The 21391-nt window shown below is 38.2% G+C and overlaps 1 long non-coding RNA gene across 1 annotated transcript; it reads right to left on the minus strand.

Moving 5' to 3' along the window:
• Positions 1 to 1705: 1705 nt before the first annotated feature.
• LOC146667297 (uncharacterized) lies at positions 1706 to 2334 on the minus strand. Its single transcript, XR_014911944.1, has 3 exons — positions 2211 to 2334; positions 1991 to 2094; positions 1706 to 1888 (listed from the first exon to the last, which is right to left on the minus strand). It is a non-coding gene; the product is annotated as an uncharacterized LOC146667297 (long non-coding RNA).
• Positions 2335 to 21391: the final 19057 nt, after the last annotated feature.

Genomic DNA, 21391 nt, shown 5'->3' on the forward strand with positions numbered 1-21391 from the left:
CGAATTTAACCTGAAAACAAAGGTGCTGAACTGCTAAAAGTTCAGCACTAAAAACCATATCCGAATGTATGCACTGAAATGAATTAATTGCTGAATGTTAAGTTAAAAATTCTGAATGAGCTGGAAAATACAGAAATTTTCACCTGAAAACAAAAGTGCAGAACTTTTGAAAGCTGATGTTCACACAGAAGAAGTTGGAAAAAAGCTAAATATGTTTAAAATGTAAATAATAAAAAGATGAGTAATGACAAAAGAAAATTTAGAGTCAGAAAACCTCTGAATGAATATTAAAAGTTCAAATTCTTCTAATTGAAATGAACTTAAAAGATGAACAAAAATTCTGGAGAAAATACAAACTTTAATATACAGCATAATGTTTTTCAGACATATACACATGTGTATATCATGTTTAATAGTATTACATACATCAATTTGTTTTGTATGTCATAGAAAATAACATAAAAATCTTAAGTCATATTTTACAGCTTCTTTCTGAAAAGGACTAGTAGAATAAATAAAAATAACTAAATTAAATAACTAAATAAAAAATAATAAGCAAGATATGAAATACATGAAAATTCAACTTTTAAAACCACAATCCTGAACCTTTAAATTGTGTTGGTTTCTTAGAACATGGCTGAACAGCTGTTTCTATCGGTCTACTTAATCTGTCTACACATCTTTTTATTACTCATTCTTCTTTATGTTTTAATGTAAACAGAGTCCACACAGTGGTAAAAGAGAACTGTATAGAGATTTTTGAGTAAAGTCAAATGAAAGCGTAAGGTGGTGACACAGTTTAACACATGCAAATAATCAAATAAACACATTAGTCCTTTTTGTGAACATGGATAAATAAGTATCAATACAGCATTGTTCAGCCATGCCACTAAATGCTTTTTTACACATTGTTTTAACCTGGGCTCAGACACAAAGTCCCAAAATTAGTTAGTCCCTGACTTTGAGTTGTGGTTATGACTAATTATTATACACAAGGCTTTATCTATCTGAACTCTAAGGACACAAATATGAAAAAAAAAAACCTATACTTACCAGCTGATACCCCACACTACACACTAGGTGTGCCATGTGACCTGAAACTTTGGTACAAAATCATCATAATCATTCTGTTAACACTGTTTTTTAACGCTGTTTGTGTTGCTGTTCAGCAGTTTAAAATGTTTTAGATTGGATTACATGGAATGAATTTGAATTTTCTTGGGGGGTTTTGTGTGTGTTTTGTTCTTAGCAGATTTTTTCTTCCATACTGTTGAATTCCAGTTACCACATTTCTGGTCATATGACATCCCGAGTGCCCACTTAAAAAAAATCCCCACAGTTAATTCAACATTAGAACAAAATAAAAATATCCATCCATCCATCCATCCATTCGCTTCCGCTTATCCTTTCCAGGGTCGCGGGGGGCGCTGGAGCCTATCCCAGCTGTCATAGGGCGAAAGGCGGGGTACACCCTGGACAGGTCGCCAGTCTGTCACAGGGCCAACACACAGGGACAGACAACCATTCACACTCACATTCACTCGCACATTCACACCTAGTGACAATTTGGATTAATCAATTAACCTATCCCCACAAATAAAAAAATAAAAATATGTTAAAGAAAAAAAGGTTTGCTCTGTGATGAAATACTAAATAAGCATACATTGTACAGAGCACTAACAATGACAACAATCCTTTAGCCTGTTGATCAGAGAGAGGCAGTCATTATGTCCATTTAAAACCTGTAATCACAGAGCACATCGTTTCTGTGAAACTATAAAGTCCCATATGATCCTCATCATGTCCAGTGACTTCAGAGTGGATCCTCCCTGTCATCCGGCCAGTGTTTGATGTGTGGCAAGCAGCACAGAAGCAGGATAGCTGAGGACTTTAAAAGAAGAGCAGAAAACAGGAATATGTAGTTGTAAATGTAAATATCAGTGATACTTGTCTTGTCAAAGGGAATAAAATAATGAAAATGTTAACTTACACACTCATTTAGGGAGGATCTTGACACTGCACAGAGGAGGCACAGTCAGTCTGACAATGATGGTGATCTCCAGGGATGTTTTCCTGCAGCAACATTCCTGCCAACTGGCCATATGATCCAGAGTAGTGGGTTTGTAATGAACAGAAAGGTGTATATGTTAGGTAGTGTGCACTCAGAGCTGGTCCTAAGAAACAAACACATCCTGTAATAAACTGAATACCTGTAGTAGTGCTGCTGCAAATATGAAGCCCTTCTATCATGAGTGGTTTCAAAGAAGGTGTTTTGGAGGCTCAGTCACAGAAACTGTGCCGTCTGTTCAGTCCTGAGTGTCTCAGCTCTGAAGGGGATGGATCACAGAGGGAAACACCTGAGTACAGACATTACAATACACTCTAACACTCCTAAGGTCAAGTGAAAACACAATTTAAACACTTCACAAAGAATGAATACATGTTTTCATGGAAATTATGTCATTAACCCTTTTTGTTGTGAGTAAATCTCACCGGCTGCTTGTGGGACAAGCTAGAAGGAGGACTTATCACAGAATCTCTCCTGTGCTCCAGATGTGAAGTCTCACGCTCTGATCGTATGGCGATGAAGATGGTGATCATGAAGTTTCTCTGATCTGTGGCATTACAGTTTCTGGCTGCTATGTGCTTCACATTGTTGGATTTTACATGTGAAGCTTGGAGAAGACACAGGAGGACTGTGTCTTGCTTAAAAAAAAAAAAGAAAAAAAAAGGAAACCTAACAGGAAAGGAAACCCCCCCCCTCAACTCCCACCGTACCCTCCCCCCCCCCCCCCCCCCCCCCCTCCCACTCAACTCCCCAACCTCACACCATCCAATGTCTATACAAATGTAGGGTATCAGCTGGTAACAGAAAGCAAGTGTAACATATGCACTACATATGTAACACTGCTGAAACATTTCTGGCCAGAAATGTGCAGTTATCAACCCAGACCCACCCTGATGATTGCACTGGCCAGAAACATGATAAAAGCTCATAAAAATTTATGTTTCATAGTAAAATTGGTCCAAAAATATAATCGTATACTTTTGAAAAAGTTTAAAGTTTATAACAAACCAAAATAATAACATTTTTGTAAATAGTATTTCAAAATAGAGGCACACATAAAGTGGCTTAACTGTCATTATTGCTGTAATTAGGTTTGTTTGTTTGTTTGTTTGTTTGTTTGTTTTTTTAAAAAGCAACCTTTAGTCATTATTGTTCTCTCAGAAACAATGAAGAAGCTGTTGAACATTTATGTGTTGTGTAGGCAATCCTCTGGTCCACCCTCCCTCCCTCCCAGCCACAGTGAGACTGGGGCAGCCTGGCAGGATGTTGAAGCCTGGCTGCAGAGAGGATATGCCTACACTATTCATTTTAAACTGCTATATTTGATTTTTCTGACATTTATAGGTTACTGTTAGTGAATTTTAGATTTTCTGTAATAAATAAAATTGTCATCTTTTACTGATATCATTACTTAATTCATGTAATTGTATTTTATGTAAACAATTCAAACATTATACTGCAATGCAGGGCGTCAACTTTTAAATATCGCTCTACTTTATGTCTGTGAAGGTTCTCAGTCATCCAGGTCATCGTAGTCAAAGGAGCTTGCAAAGAAAAGCGTCTGGACTTCTTTCTGGAGTTCAAGCATCGCTCTACTTTCTTAAGTCATTCAAAAATATAGATATTACTTACTGTATTCAAAGATCTAGATCATGAATCATCACAGGACAATACACAGTATACTGGGTCATGGTAACTATGGTATGTCTTCATGACTCCAGAATGGAGACATCGATCTGACTGAGAAATGAAAATTAGGTCAAGCAGTGTGTTCTTCTCTGTGGTAGGGGCAGTGATGACCTGTGCGTATCCCCTAGACTCAAACAGCTCCAGGATTGGTTTGTTTGCACTGGATAAAACATTCTCATTAAAATCACCACAAACTATGATGGGATGACAGTCCATGATCTCCAATGAGTCTAATAGGCTTACCAGGTTTTTCAGGAATGGCCTCAGAGTGTAGTCTGGAGGTCTGTATACAACTGCAATCAGAGCACTGACTGGTGCTTCAACCTTTAAAGCCAGAAATTCAAGGTCAGTTACATTATGGATGTACTGTTTTTCATGCACTTGAATGTCACTTTTCACATAAACAGCAACTCCACCACCACTTCTGTTTGCCATCTGGGGAAAGTTTGTGTAGGACAGGTGTCTGTTGCGTTTGAACAAATTGTAATTTTCCAAGTGGAGACTCTCTGCGACAAAAGAGCCCCGCAGGTGTGTTTCTGTTAGGCACAAAACATCTGCTAGACACAATTCATGGTGACTTTTGATGTCATTAATGTGAGCTGGCAGTCCCTCTGTATTATGATGAACAATGGTGAAAACCTCTGACCTGCTCAGTGTTTGCCTCACGTGTAGAAGAGGCATCATGTCATCAAGGTTGGCTTGTCTCATGTTCTCAAGCGCTGCAGTGATTTCTGGGTTGGTGAATATTTTTTTCTCCTCCATATCAAGAAGATACAGTCCACTGAGAGACGTCACTCTACTGACAGCTACGTAGGCCATGCCGGGCTCAAAAATGCTCTTAAGAGAGACAACAGCTGATGTAGTTGTCATACCCTGTACCTTATGTATTGTACATGCAAAGGCCAGCTTCACTGGGAACTGTCTTCGTACCACTCCTTTCTGCTTCAGATTCTCCTCTGCTCTCTCAATGTACACCATATCGTCTGCTGGTGTGCGGTTATTCTTTCCAGATGTCTCATTATCCATTTTAAGTCCAAGCTTGATGATGTGTTGGTCATTTTCAGAGTAAACTACTCTAAGTAGTATTCCAAAAGCTCCATTAACCAAACCATTTTGTATGTCAATGTTTCTGGTGAGCATGACACGAGCTCCTTCTGCAACTTTCAGTGTGTCTGGTAACTCGTTTTTACCTCCTTTCAATGGTCTGTCTTGAAGTGCCATTCTGCCAGTTCTAGGATCTTTTCTATAATCATCTGCATGGATGTCAATGATATGAGTGTGGAGCAGAGCCAGTGTTGAAGAGTTGTGTGCATCCACTTCTTTATTAGTTGCAAAAATGTGCAATGCATCAGTCGGACAATGGGCTGGTTCAGTTATGGCCTGTAACAACAAATCTCTATCTGCTTCGCAAAGCTCATCCAACTTTCCTTTTACACGAATTCTGTTCAGCATCTCTGCAAAGACAACATCATCTTTCTGACGCATAATCTCAGTCAGAGTGATCATCTGAAAATGCTCCCGCCACAGGTCGATCTCAGACGGGTCGTGCACACAGAGAGGTTTAGACTGTCGCACTGGGGGTAGCTGATAGAAGTCTCCGACAGCAATGACTGACATGCCTCCAAAGGGTCTCCGAGTCCCTTTGATCTGTTTGAGTCTTGCATCTACATATGCAAACAGATGTCTTGACACCATAGACACTTCGTCAATGACGATTATTTCAGCATTCAAAAGTTCTGATCTGACTTCATCCAGCTGATTGCCAAGTCCCTGAATGGGAGGTTTTAAGCTTCTAGGCAGCTTGAGAAGAGAATGCAGTGTTGTTCCAGAAATGTTAAAAGCTGCAGTCCCAGTGAAAGCAGTTAACAGGACAGTGGGTTTTGATATGTCAACGTCGTCTGCATATCTGGGCACTTTGCTCAGTATCTTAGATGCTTCTGAGTAGATGCATTTGATTAGATGTGATTTTCCTGTTCCAGCACCACCATTAATATAAAAGAAAAACTGCTCTGGATTTAGAGCACAGACTCTTTTAATGCACCAGTCTCTAACTGCATAAAATATGCAGGCTTGCTTCTTGTTCAGATTCTGAAACATCTGACGTAACAATGTGGGATCAATAGCAGGGGGTTCCCTGATGGCTCTGACTTCTGTTGAAGCATCAGCCTGACGGCTGTAGTCGGGCACATCTTCCTGTTCATTTTCATTGTCTCGCTCTCTTTCTTGTTCGACAAGTGGCAACCTTACGAGATCTGATTCAGGTGCCAGATTACACCATTCGTCAGTCACACCTCTGTTCTGCTCATATTCCTCAACAGCGCTCTCGATCTCCTCACTGTTTTTCTCATATTTTTCTCTGTTTCTTTTGACAATGTGTTGCACGTACTCAAGATGGTCAGTACCTGGTAGCTGTACACAGCCAGCACCATAGAAAGCCTGATAGGTTGGCAACGATGGTGTTTTCAGTTCGTGGTCTGAACGATGAGGAAGGTACAGTTTAAGCAGTCTTCCGTAATATTGCTCTGGATGTTTTTCTTGTGAGCAGCGGTGAAATCTGATGATAGCAGGCTTATTGTTTTTGCGCCTTTGCACAAACCCCATCTCATTGAGAAGGGGCAAAACATCTTTACCTTTTTTCTGTTGGCCATAGACAATCCTGCAAGTAGCAGCAAAGTCTGCCATGCACATCTCCTCATACTCTGGTGTTTCAGGTCTGGCTTTGTATTTGTCATTCAAAGATGTCATCCAAACATTGGAAGACTCAGGTGCTGTGTTGTCCAGAACTGACAGGGGACGACTCATTTTCACAGGATTATCATCAGTTGGAATGAATATTACAGCACGTGAGCATTGCTTCATGTGAAGACCACATGCACGAGCAACACACTCCTGTGCACTGATCTCTCGCTTCTTTGAATATGCCTGCATGACGGCTCTCATTTCATCGCACTCATTTACACTGTCCTTATGGGAGTTCTCAATGACAGTTTTCAGGTACTCAGATAGCCCGCCCTCTTTTTTTGATATATATTTCATTAAATAATTTGCAGCACCAAAAGCATCTAAAACAAAGCTTATGTCGATATTACTGTTCCAGGCTTCAAGCAGATGTGGATTATAGCCGTTTATCCAAGAGTCTTTTGGATCACGCTTTAGTATGATCGTACTCCTCATGTTCATTTTATTCAGGTATCTCTGATATTCTGCATGTGTCAACTTGCATCTTTCCAAGAGCTGCTCTAAACTCATGGAAGCAGTTTCAGGTTCATTCAGCAGCTGGTTCAGTGGTCTGAGCTTGTTCTTTGCCGTTTCTACTTCCAGTGCATCATCCTCACTGGGTCTTGTGATCATTGTCTCATTGCAGGGTGGTTTGGGAAAACCAAAACGGCACCCGGAGCTTAAACTCCTAAAGCACGTCTTTGTGTGGTTCTTACTGTGTTTTTGCACTTCTGTTACTTTTTTGTACAGTTCAGGTTGTTTATGTGGATCAGGCAGCTGAGCTGTGATGTATTTGTTTATAAAATCAAGAACAGTTTGCTCATCATCCTCCTCAAACACAGGAGCACCTTCTACCCACAGGAGGCAGTGTATGTGTGGGCTTCCTCTGTGCTGAAACTCAACTCTGTAAAAGTAGTCAATGACTTTGCCAAGTGGCTCTGCAGGAGATAAGAGTAAATCTCTGAATAATGCTTCAACTCTCTTGTCAAACATGCGCATTGTTGTGACAGGATTGCTTCTCAGGATGTCACACTTTGCTGACCAGTCGAGTCCTTCAAAATTCACTTGTTCACCTTGCTGCCTTGTTATTGCCTCGATCACTTCAGGCCAGCGCATTTCAGCAGCTGAAAATGTGCAAAAGAACGTGGGAGTTCCCAACTGTCTGATCATGGCAAAAAGATCTCTTGTTGTTTTCTCCCAATAGGCTGGGGTTCCTCTCAGAGGCTGCATGAATCTCACTGCATCTTTATTTCGCACCAGTTTCTCCACCTCATGTTTATCTTGTAACATGCCTGAGGTTATTTTTCTACCATCTCTGGTCAGAGGCTTTGCCTTCCTTAACTGTACTGTCATGCTGGATGTAGCCAAGTGTATTTCAGTCACAAACTGTGCAAAGAATAAATAGTTTGTGTCTTTGGCAAAACGATCATCAATGCAGAAAAGTCTTGATTTGAAATACCCACTGGGGGATACTTTGATCAGCCTTCTTTCATCAAGTGTGTTTTGGCCTGTAGGAAACTGCACAGGGAAGGCCATGGCCTCCAGTTTAGGTGTTTTGAAAAAACTTATTGGATTGTTTCTCTCTGCAGGAGCAACAGAGTAGATTCCTTCACTGAAACATAATATCTCCTCAGCCACATCAGGGGGCTGCAAACAGGACTCGAGTGCAAAACCACCATTAGTCAGTCCATCTTCTTGCTCTGAATCATCTCTCATCTGTTCATGTGATTGTTCACCATCACAGGGTAACATGTCAATATCCTGTTCATTTTTATTTTGTGCTTCACTCAGTGCATTTTTCTCACAGCTGTCAATTTCCATTAAATCAGCCTCATCATAATCGTCCTCATTCATGTTTTCATCATCATCATCATCTTCATCAGGAAGTGTTGGATCACACAGCTCAGCATCATCTCTGATGCTCACATCCTTATACTGTGGATGAATCTGCTTGAGTTTATGCAGTGCTTGCACAAGTTTAGACCAGCTTACAGTCTGAAACAGCTGATGACCTTTGTAAGACAAGCGTCTCTTCAATTTTACTCTCATGACCTGAGAATTAATTCTTAATCGAGGCAATGCTTCAACAGTTTCCTGTACCTCTGATGGGACACAGACCACATTTCCTCTAATTGCTCTTTGTCTGCCTTTGGGAAGAGGAATGATCTTGGCAAATGGTATGCACTTGGCTATGAGATGTCTCTCCAGTATGTTGAGATCAGACAGTTCAGGTGGAGTATCAGCAAGATCCAGTTTATTGGCAACAGCAAGTGCTGGCATGGATCCATTTTTAAGATGATCGTGGCAGGTGTGACAAATCCACTCTCTCTTTCTCTCATCGGGAACATTGCACTGCTCATTTCTGCAGTTTTCATCACAAACATGAACAAATCTTCCAGTCAAACATGTTGCAACCACATGTGGGTTTTTGACATACTTTGACCTTGTGCAGGGTCGCACTTGGTTTGGAAATGAAGCCTTGAAGCATACAGTACATGGGTATGATGGTCCAGCTTTGATTTGTGATTTGAACACAGATATGGCCTCGTTGATCACACTGTTGTCACTCTCTTGGGTTTGTCTGTTCACCCATCTGTATTTCCTTTTTATTTTCATTGCACATCTCATGTTGTGCATAATCCTGAATGCAAGATTACTTTGATACCTGTCTCGCATTAGTTGTTTCATTAGTTGTCTGTGTCTTACTCTGAATGCATTGTCACGTGCATAACGCTGAGTCACTCGAGATCTCTGTCTCTCTCTGAATTCGGGGTTTTCTTGATACCTTTTAGTTATATAGTTTTTTTGTTTTTGTCTAAATTCAGCATTGTCACAGTAGCGTCTTTTAATATATTGTTGTTGTTTCTTTCTGAATTCATCGTTCTCACAGTAGCGTCTTTTAATATATTGTTGTTGTTTCTTTCTGAATTCATCGTTCTCACAGTAGCGTCTTTTAATATATTGTTGTTGTTTCTTTCTGAATTCATCGTTCTCACAGTAGCGTCTTTTAATATATTGTTGTTGTTTCTTTCTAACTGTAGCATTCTCAGAAAAACGTTTTTTAACATATTGTTTTTGTTTCTTTCTGAATTCATCATTTTCACAGTAACGTCTTCTAATATATCTCTGTTGTTTCTGTCTCAATTCATCATTCTCACAATAACGTCTTTTCATATACTGTTGTTTTTTCTGTCTGACTTCAGGATTGTTTTTATATGCCTCGCTTGTGCAAGACTTTTTCTTTTCTTTGTACTCTTTGTTTGAAGCATACTTTTGTCGTTCTTTCCTTTTTTGGTTTTCTTTTCTCTGATTTCTGGGTTTCTCTGATGCCATTAATCTTCTTTTCATTTTGTGCCTTTGTTGTTTATTAACTTTTTTCAGTTTTTGTAAAACTATATCAGAAAGATCACAGGAAGCAACATTTGTTATTGCAGCATTTGATTGACATAAAAAAGCATCCCTTGATGGAAGGAAACTTAATTCACTGCATAGTTCTTCAGTTGGTATATTAGGAGGTTCATTCTGATCTTCATATGATGTGAACTGAGTCACGTGAACTTCTTTTTGTTTCACCGGTGGCGTACAAATGGACATTTGACAAAAGATGTTCTCAGTCAGATCAGTCGTTGTGTTTCTCCTTGGAGAAGAGGAGTTTGCTTCATCAACAGTTGTATCAGAGTGAGTAGGTGCCACAGCAGTGGCAGCTGTTGGTCTGCAGACTGTGTCTGTGATAGTATCACTCAGGTTGACTGTGCTCATACTGTAGAACTGCACAGGCTTCAGTTCATAGTTACAAGAGGGTGATATCTCCATCATTTCATAAGAATCTTGGATCCTCTTAATCATGTCACTGAGGAGTGTGAATTTCAGCATCACTGCTGTACCACGATTACGTGACTGTAGTAATAGAGGAAGACCACTGGGTGTTCTGGAGTGTGGATCAAAGAAACCATATTTGCCTGATGTGGATCTGAACACTGCGATACACAATCCACTCATAATCAATAAGGCATACTGCACATCTGACAACAGGCAGCTCAGTCCTGCTTCTAAGCTGAGAAAGGTATCTACTGCCTCCTCTGGAGGTTCTTCAAATGTCCCATACCGGGAAGGCTGTGTCATGTCGACATCATATATAGACCAGCGAGCATCAACTTTGTCTGGCAGCTCATCGGTTGCCAAATGAATATTTTTAGGAAATCTTTTCTTGGCCTCTTTGTACATCACATCACCTTTATCCAAGACCAGATTAAGGTCAGCTGTAGTCATGTTGTCATTCTCATGAAGGAATGCAAGAAATGTGAGTGAGTTGCATGTGCACTGCTTGTTTCTGGAGTCTCCATATTTAGGATGTGCCTGGCTGTGAGATGCACAGACAAGTGTAATAGAGGGCTGGTTTTCAAGGTTCACTCTTTCTGCATGAGATGGTCCTGCCACATCACTGTGACAGCCTCTTTTCAAAAAGTCAGCATAACCCACCTGTGGGGCACTTGACACCTCATGTTGTTCATTAACTTTATGCTGCAGTCCACGCTTTACAGCATCAGCATAAGATACCTGTTGTACATGTGCAGGAACATGTTGACCTGCCTGTTTGACACTGTCAGAATTGGTCTTTGTAGACACACTGTCTTCTGCAGAGCTCTGAGGAAAATCAAACTCAGCTTGTTCACATGTTGGTACTTTGTGAAACTCATGAAACTTCTTCCAGCGTTGTTTTGCAGCTTGTGACTTTTTCTGCTTCCTTGGCATTTTCACACACCTGCAAGTGTTTCTTAGTCTTTAGAAAATATGTTCACAAGATAAGAGTGGCACACACCAGGAGATGTTGTCTTTGTTTTTATATTTCAGTTTTTATTTGTCTTAAACAGTTGTCTTTCGTTTGACAGTTTGTTCTTCAGTTGAGAGAATATTATGCACTCTCTTTATTGGCTTGGCATTTTTCAGCAGCAAGCCAAGAGTGAAAAACAGGTAGAGAGAAAATTTAGAAGAGAGAACAGGCAGAGCAGGAGAGACACGGCTGGGAAATCACAATCAAACCGTGAATTAGTTTTCTTTGTTTGTTCAGTTTGTTCTCAGTTAGAGGCAATATATGCACTCTTTATTGCTTTAATGGCTTGGCGTTTTTCAGCAGCAAGCCAAGAGTGAAAAACAGGTAGAGAGAAAATTTAGCAGTGAGAACAGACAGAGCAGGAGAGACACGGCTTTAAATCAAACCGCAGATTTTTCTTTGTTTGTTCAGTTTGTTCATAGGTTGAGGCAAAATATGCACTCTTTATTGCTTTGTTGGCTTGGCGTTTTTCAGCAGCAAGCCAAGAGTGAAAAACAGGTAGAGAGAAAATTTAGCAGAGAGAACAGACAGAGCAGGAGAGACACGGCTTTAAATCAAACCGCAAAAGGATTGTTGGTTTGGCAAAATTTCTCACAAACCACAGAGTGAAATACAGATGGAAAGAAGGCAGAGACAATAGGTGGAGCAGGACAGAGGATAGAGGGGTTGGGGGGTTGGGATGTGAGAGAGAAGACTGGAGATCTGGTCCTTGTTCTTCTTCTTCTACACACTCTGAACAAAAAACAAGAAAAAAAAATAATTTTATTAAAATTATATCACATGGTAATTGTATGAACTAAATGTGACTACTGCAAAAGGACAAAACAAATATTCAAGCTAAACTGTTGTCGGCTGCCATGTGCAAAAAGTTGCATAATTGGGCACTTTTTAAAAGAATAAATATTTAATTAAATTCAGCAATAATATTTTTAAATACAAATATGATTGAGTGAATCATTAATTAATCACATGTAGTGTGACTACAAAAATGTACGAAAAAAATATTTTAGCCCAATTGTTAAGCTGCACTTATGTGTATTTATTATAAAATTGTGTTTAAAAGGTCTAGCACAAAGTTTGAACCCATCACTTTACAGCTTATATTAGTCATATAATTTTTTTATTTTGGTCTACTTCTCTTACAGTATGTGCACACCTACCAGGCAAAGCACAGTGTCAGTCAGGTTCCTGAAAGAAACGAGAAATAATACGTTAGTTGTCTGTACAGTGTTATCAGACTAACAGAAATACAAAGCCCACACGACATGATACACTGAACTTCTAGTCAGCAGGGTAATTATAGAGTAATATAGCACACCAACTGATACAGCAGTCATTTTACAATTCAAACTAGTTAACTGAAGTATTGCCACTTATGTAAGGCTACTGTTAGACTGTTACTAGCCTTAGCATTGCTGCTAGCGCTAGCATTCCGGCTAGCATTAGCACTTCAGTTAGTGTTAGCATTGCAGCTAGCGTTAGCATTGCAGCTAGCGTTAGCATTGCAGCTAGCATTAGCAATGCTGCTAGCGCTAGCAATGCTGCTAGCGCTAGCAGCATTGCAGCTAGCGTTAGCAATGCAGCTAGCGTTAGCAATGCTGCTAGCGCTAGCAATGCTGCTAGCACTAGCAATGCTGCTAGCGCTAGCACTCTTACTGTTAAAACTGAGCCACAATGGCAATAATAAAGCTAATTTCTTACTTTTGTCTCACTGACCAGCAAGAAATATCACAGGAATATTATTTTTGTCAGTTAACAACTGCTAAGGCTAGTGTTAGCACTATAGCTAGCGTTAGCATTGTTGCTAGCATTAGCATTGAAGCTAGCGTTAGCACTGCTGCTAACAGCAAAACGTAATAAACGTATATAAATGATAGCGAAGGTTATTCTTTTTTCTTTCTTTCTTCTTTGAATTGTTTTTAACTCTGTTGGACTTGATATGTGAGTTTAAATGTCAAACATGTATTTTTTCCATCATAAAAATAAAACACTGCAGTACTGAGTGTACTGTACTTACCACAGCAGAGAGCAAAGCGGAATGACGACAGTTGGTCCAGTGATAGGTTAAAAACAGATGAGGCGTTCAGGTGGTGCTTGGAAATTTGACCATCAGTTTGAACAGCAATAATGAGCATATACATGTCTGTGTGTTGGTCTCTGTGTGTGTGACAGACATAGAGAGATAGAGGGAAAAAATACACTATACTAGTGTACAAATTGGTCCTTTTTGCCCAAGTATAAGCGAATGAGTGACATACAGAAAAACAGGACAACTGGCATTAAATGAGCAAATAAAAAGTATTAAATCTTGAACTGTTTTGTGGGTTTTATTTTAAGACTACTTTGAGTGTATTCGTGGGGAGATAAACTATACAGACTATAAACAGAGACATTAAATGAGATTAGGTTAGTTAAACGTTAGTTAAAAGGTGGGGAAATTAACTACAGACCGATAGATGCTGAGAGCTTTAATTATCCAGTCAGAAAGGATGATTTTGAAGTCATCAACTGACTCCAACTGCCCAGATCTGAAAAACCTTTGTGCCAATCACAATGCTCTACTTAGTTGGCATATACTAATTAATCTGTGGCAAAACCCTGTCAAATCTGTCTTATTGTACTTTTGAAAAAGTTAATCTTACTACAATCTAACATTTTTAGGTTTAACCTTGGCAGAGTGAGAGAGAGCTCGTTAAGCAGGCAGGTGTGAGCCTGCACAGACATGCACCTCACTTTTGCTGCTTAAAATGAACAGAAAAGTCAGGCCGAAACAAATCGTTCCCATATGAAAAGTACAAGTCGTATTGACGAAATTCTTTCACCGTGAGCGACAGCAGCTTCTAGTCTACTGAATTCTCAGTTTTCATGCCTGTGGAGTTTATTATATGGACGTGGTGACAGTGTAAAGACACCATGCTCTTCTGATTTTCAAACGAACCTTCTGAGCCATTTTAACATTAGAGTCTATGGAAGAGTTGGAGGGAGGAGGCTGCGCATTGGTGACATTTATGAAAGAACCATAACACCTAGGACAATAGTAAACACATTGGATGAAAGAGGACAGCGATGGCTACGTTTTGAGGGTAAAATCATACCTGTAGAGCAAACGCTGCGGACACAGCAGCAGTTTTAAAAAAGATTTTAAGATAAATTTTTTTGCTCCTCTCACTCTAGCAGTTGAGCTCTCTCACTCTAGCCCCAACATTCCGTCCCATACACACCCATTATAAACTCTGAAACGGGTGAAAAAACATCATGAAACTTAAACTGGAACTGAAGAAAAAGTATAATAGATATTGAAAAGATAAATACAAGTTGAATAGTTGAATGTCTTGTCTTCGTTTTAAAGTTTGAATGGTGGCTCTATGTGAACGTATGTTGAAGTAGTAAGAGTTTAAAAATGAGTAAGTTGAATGAGGATTTGAAGGGTCTCCCCATTGAAATACATGGGAAATTTTTGTTGAATAAAGTTGAATAAAATTAAAAATATAAATGTTAAAAATATGAAAAATAGAATCAGTGTTGTCCAAAAGAATAGGAATCTAACGGTGTTTGAATGGTTTTTCTAAGTTGAACGGTTTTGAAGGAGTAGGATTACAAAAAACGTACGGAATACAGAATAAACTAGAAAAATTTGCATTTCCTGCGAAAATGCAGTGTGGATGCTTAAAGCTGAAGCTGTATGCAAAAAGTAGCTGAAAAAGCTGAAAAGTTGCAGAAATTGTAAAAACTTTGCAGAAGCAAAGGAACATTGCTAAAATGTAATAATTTAGCAGAACTGCAATATCTTAGAGGAAACATAATACTTGGCAGAAATACAATAGCATAGCAGAATGTCTCAGTCCTCACAGAGGATTGGCTGCCTGGGGACCTGGCAGAAATATATAGAAATAGTATGATTAAGCATAAATACTACATTTAGTAGAAATACTATGTTTTAGCACAAATCCTATAAAAAGCAGAAATACTATAATTTAGCAGAAATACTATATTAAGCACAAACCCTATAAAAAGCAGAAATAGTATATAATGCAAAAATCGTATAAAAAGCAAAAATAGTATGATTAAGCATAAATACTACATTTAGTAGAAATACTATGTTTTAGTACAAATCCTATAAAAAGCAGAAATACTGTACTATGATTTGGTAGAAAAAATATAATTAATTAGAAATACTATATTTGGCAGAAATACTATATTTGGCACAAATCTTATAAAATAGCAGAAATAGTATGATTTAGCACAATAGTAATAACTTAAACAGAAAAATTGGAAAAGCAAAATGGACAGCTGAAAAAATGATGAACATGCTGAGGGTCCCTCAAATATACTTGTTAAATGAAAAAAATCAGCAAAAAAATATACAACAGCCACACAATCACAAATATGTACACATAAGGAAACACACATGCACAGAGAGACACACACACAAGATCCAATTCAGTCAACCAGTCTAAATATATTGAATTTGAATCTTAGAATGAGATCATCCCATTAAAGAAGCTTTATCTCTCTCTCTCTCTCTCTGTCACACACACACACACACACACACACACACACACACACACACACACACACACACACACACACAGGGAGAGAGAAGTAAGTTTCTAGGTCAGCCTGGGAGCTGCTGAATTTGAATCCACCAATCAGAGTGGCTGTGTACTTTTTCCCGCCAAAACAGGTGCTTCTGTTTACACACGCAGCACAGAGAGACACAGGATTATTGCAGTCTATTTCTCATAGTGAGGACTCCCCTCAAACAAATGACCATAATTTCCTAACTGTAGGGGCTAGAGCGGTCATTCTTACACCGTTTTGTTCAGAAGTGATTGGGGAATCTTCAAGTGTTGACAATTTATCATTAAAATATGAATTATTAGAGATATATGACATGGATGACTTATTGACTTAGAAGCCACGAATTCCCCAATATGCAAATTTGAATGGCTGAGGCCACATATATGATTGGCTGGCTGGGAAGCCGTGCAGGCCCTGATTTGTGGATTTGAATTCCTCAGCCCTGATATGATTGGCTGGCTTAGAAGCCATGAAGGCCCCAATATGCAAATTTGAATGCCTCAGGACACATATATGATTGGCTGGGAAGCCGTGCAGGCCCTGATTTGAAAATTTGAATGCCTCAGTCCTCACAGAGGATTGGCTGCCTGGGGACCTGGCAGAAATATATAGAAATACTATGATTAAGCATAAATACTACATTTAGTAGAAATACTATATTAAGCACAAATCCTATAAAAAGCAGAAATACTATATTAGGCACAAATCCTATAAAAAGCAGAAATCGTATGATTAAGCATAAATACTACATTTAGTAGAAATACTATGTTTTAGCACAAATAGTATAAAAAGCAGAAATACTATAATTTAGCAGAAATACTATATTAGGCACAAATCCTATGAAAAGCAGAAATACTATGATTTAGCAGAATAGTAATAACTTACAAAATTACAAATATGGAGGCATATTGAAACACAAATGCACAGAGGGACACACAAACACAGGCTCTAATCCAGTCAACCAGTCTAACTATATTCAATTTAAATCCTACAATGACATGCTGCCAAATAAGGGCAGGGTCCTCTCTCTCCCACTAAACACACACACACACACACACACACACACACACACACACACACACACACACAGAGGGAGAGAGCTGCCGAATTTAAATCCACCAATCAGAGTGGCTGTTTACGTTTTCCCGCCAAAACAGGTGCATCTTTTTACACACGCAGGACAGAGAGGCACAGGATTATTGCAGCCTATTTCTCATAGTGAGGACTCCCCTCAAACAAATGACCATAATTCCCAAACCGTAGGGGCTAGAGCGGTCATTCTTACACCGTTTTGTTCAGAAGAGATGGGGGAATCTTCCAGTGTTAACAATTTATCATTAAAATATGAATTATTAAAGATATTTGACTTGTAATGCACCATAACTGAGTAGAGCGAAGCAAAAACTGCCTTGACTTGCCCTCAAACAATGCTTTCTAACTCGAAATCTATTTGGAGTATCGATATCATTCTTTCACCGTAAGAGACAGCAGGCTTTGGTGAACAATCATGGAAATTTTCAGGTCTCTGTGGAAATCCAACAAAAAGTTATGACGAGAGAAAAAAGTGCTTCATTTCCACAGTTTGAAATCTGAAGAAATCTGAGCGAAGGACAAATTTCCTACCCTCAAACAAGTCCAACTCATTTCAGAACGGTAATAGGTGAGAAAGAAATTCTTGAATTGTGAGCGTCAGGAGTGTCTGAAGATATACGGGGACAAGCCTCATGTCTTAACTTTGCTTCGTTAAGGAGATATGACGATTCGAATATGCCTCTCATTACAGAAATCCAGCGATGATTTTGAACAAGCTCTCCATTGACTTTATATGGAGAGTTTTCTGACATTGTGTTGGTCTGAGGAGATTTGCGAAAGTTCTATGAATACCACAACAATGATAGTGACATTTTCTGAAAGCCAGCAAAAATACCTACGTTTTGATGTATAATTTGTGGAAGTTGAGTGAAAATTGAGCAAGTAGCAGGAAGTTGTTCGGACATGAAGTGAAAATTGCAAAACCTTCAGTGGCACACTGGAAGCCAAGAGCATAGCAACCATAACAACGCATGTATTTTGTGAAAAATCACAATTTTGCAACTTAAAACTTTAAGAGGCATAAAAGTAAAACAGTAAAAGATTTGAAAAAGCTGAATCATACATGAATAGCCCAATAATTTGTGAACATTTTAAAGTTTGAATGGTTGTTCTAGGCAAAAGTGTGAGGAAGTAGTTAAGTTTCAAAAACAAGCAAATTTTAGCAGAATTGCAGAAGTTTCCCATTCATTTCAATGGGACAAATTAAAGGAAAAAAGCTTAATATTTTAAAAAGTATAATAGCAAAAAATAGCAAAAGTCATAGCCGGAATAAGCAGAAATAGCAGAATAGTTTAAAATTTGAACGGTGAAAATAGCACAAAAATTGTGGAAGTTGTTCTACGGCGAAAAGTGTACGGAAGCAACTTGAAGAATAATAATAATAAAAACTAGAAAAATTTGCATTTCCTGCGGAAATGCAGTGTGGATGCTTAAAGCTGAAGCTGTATGCAAAAACTAGCTGAAAAAGCTGAAAAGTTGCAGAAATTGTAAAAACTTTGCAGAAGCAAAAGAAGTTTGCTAAAATGGAATAACTTAGCAGAACTGCAATATCTTAGAGGAAACATAATACTTGGCAGAAATACAATAGCATAGCAGAATTTAGCAGAAATATTGTAACTTACCAGAAACATGATAACTTCTCAAAAATACAAGAATTTAGGAGAAATAGTATAAGATAACAGAAAGAATATATTTAGCCAAAAATACTTAAACATTACAGAAACACTATGATTTAGAAAAATAGTACAACAGAGCAGAAATATTGTGATTTACCAGAGACACTGTGATGAACTATGAATATTGTAATTTTAAATTGAGACTATGTTTTAGCACAAATATTATAATTTGGCAGAAATACTATAATTTAGCAGAAATACTATATTAAGCACAAATCCTATAAAAAGCAGAAATACTGTACTATGATTTGGTAGAAAAAACTATAATTAATCAGAAATACTATATTTGGCAGAAATACGGTATTTGGCACAAATCTTATAAAATAGCAGAAATAGTATGATTTAGCACAATAGTAATAACTTAAACAGAAAAATTGGAAAAGCAAAAATGGACAGCTGAAAAAATGATGAACATGCTGAAGGTCCCTCAACTATACTTGTTAAATGAAAAAAATCAGCAAAAAAATCTATAACAGCCACACAATCACAAATATGTACACATAAGAAAACACACATACACAGAGAGACACACACACAAGATCCAATTCAGTCAACCAGTCTAAATATATTGAATTTGAATCTTAGAATGAGATCATCCCATTAAAAGCCTTTCTCTCTGTCACACACACACACACACACACACACACACACACACACACACACACACACACACAGGGAGAGAAAAGTGAGTTTCTAGGTCAGCCTGGGAGCTGCTGAATTTGAATCCACCAATCAGAGAGCCTGTGCACTCTTTCCCTCCAAAACAGGTGCATCCTTTTTACACACGCAGCACAGAGAGACACAGGATCATTGCAGTCTATTTCTCATAATGACGACTCCCCTCAAACAAATGACCATAATTTCCTAACCGTAGGAGCTAGAACGGTCATTCTTACACCGTTTTGTTCAGAAGAGATGGGGGAATCTTCAAGTGTTGAAAATTTATCATTAAAATATGAATTTTTAGAGATATATGACACGGATGACTTGTTGACTTAGAAGCCACGAATTCCCCAATATGCAAATTTGAATACCTGGAGCCCACATACATGATTGGCTGGCTGGGAAGCTGTGCAGGCCCTGATTTGTGGATTTGAATTCCTCAGCCCTCAGATATGATTGGCTGGCTTAGAAGCCATGAAGTCCCCAATATGCAAATTTGAATGCCTCAGGACACATATATGATTGGCTGGGAAACCGTGCAGGACCTGATTTGAAAATTTGAATGTCTAAGTCCTCACAGAGGATTGGCTGCCTGGGGACCAGGCAGAAATATATAGAAATACTATGATTAAGCATAAATACTACATTTAGTAGAAATACTATGTTTTAGCACAAATCCTATAAAAAGCAGAAATACTATAATTTAGCAGAAATACTATATTAAGCACAAATCCTATAAAAAGCAGAAATAGTATGATTAAGCATAAATACTACATTTAGTAGAAATACTATGTTTTAGCACAAATCCTATAAAAAGCAGAAATACTATAATTTAGCAGAAATACCATATTAAGCACAAATCATATAAAAAGCAGAAATACTATATTAAGCACAAATTCTATAAAAAGCAGAAATACTATATTAAGCACAAATCCTATTAAAAGCAGAAATACTATATTAAGCACAAATCTTATGAAATAGCAGAAATAGTATGATTTAGCACAATAGTAATAAGTTAAACAGAAAAATTGGAAAAGCAAAATGGACAGCTGAAAAAATGCTGAACATGCTGAGGGTCCCTCAAATATACTTGTTAAATGAAAAAATCAGCATAAAAATGCACAGGGAGAGAGAAGTAAGTTTCTAGGTCAGCCTGGGAGCTGCTGAATTTGAATCCACCAATCAGAGAGCCTGTGTACTTTTTCCCGCCAAAACAGGTGCATCTTTTTACACACGCAGCAGAGAGAGGCACAGGATTATTGCAGCCTATTTCTCATAGTGAGGACTCCCCTCAAACAAATGACCATAATTTCCTAACCGTAGGGGCTAGAGCGGTCATTCTTACACCGTTTTGTTCAGAAGAGATGGGGGAATCTTCCAGTGTTAACAATTTATCATTAAAATGTGAATTTTTAGAGATATACAACATGGATGACTTGTTGACTTAGAAGCCACGAATTCCCCCAATATGCAAATTTGAATGCCTGAGGCCACATATATGATTGGCTGGCTGGGAAGCCGTGCAGGCCCTGATTTGTGGATTTGAATTCCTCAGCCCTCAGATATGATTGGCTGGCTTAGAAGCCATGAAGGCCCCAATATGCAAATTTGAATGCCTCAGGACACATATATGATTGGCTGGGAAACCGTGCAGGCCCTGATTTGAAAATTTGAATGTCTAAGTCCTCACAGAGGATTGGCTGCCTGGGGACCTGGCAGAAATATATAGAAATACTATGATTAAGCATAAATACTACATTTAGTAGAAATACTATGTTTTAGCACAAATCCTATAAAAAGCAGAAATACTATAATTTAGCAGAAATACTATATTAAGCACAAATCCTATAAAAAGCAGAAATACTATAGTAAGCACAAATTCTATAAAAAGCAGAAATACTATATTAAGCACAAATTCTATAAAAAGCAGAAATACTATATTAAGCACAAATCCTATTAAAAGCAGAAATACTATGTTTTAGCACAAATAGTATAAAAAGCAGAAATACTGTAATTTAGCAGAAATACTATATTAGGCACAAATCTTATAAAATAGCAGAAATAGTATTATTT

The sequence above is a fragment of the Rhamphochromis longiceps genome, linkage group LG6 (genome assembly GCF_057381845.1).
Source record: "Rhamphochromis longiceps isolate RC_006_pf linkage group LG6, R_longiceps_female_GT1.1, whole genome shotgun sequence".
NCBI classification, from domain to species: domain Eukaryota; kingdom Metazoa; phylum Chordata; class Actinopteri; order Cichliformes; family Cichlidae; genus Rhamphochromis; species Rhamphochromis longiceps.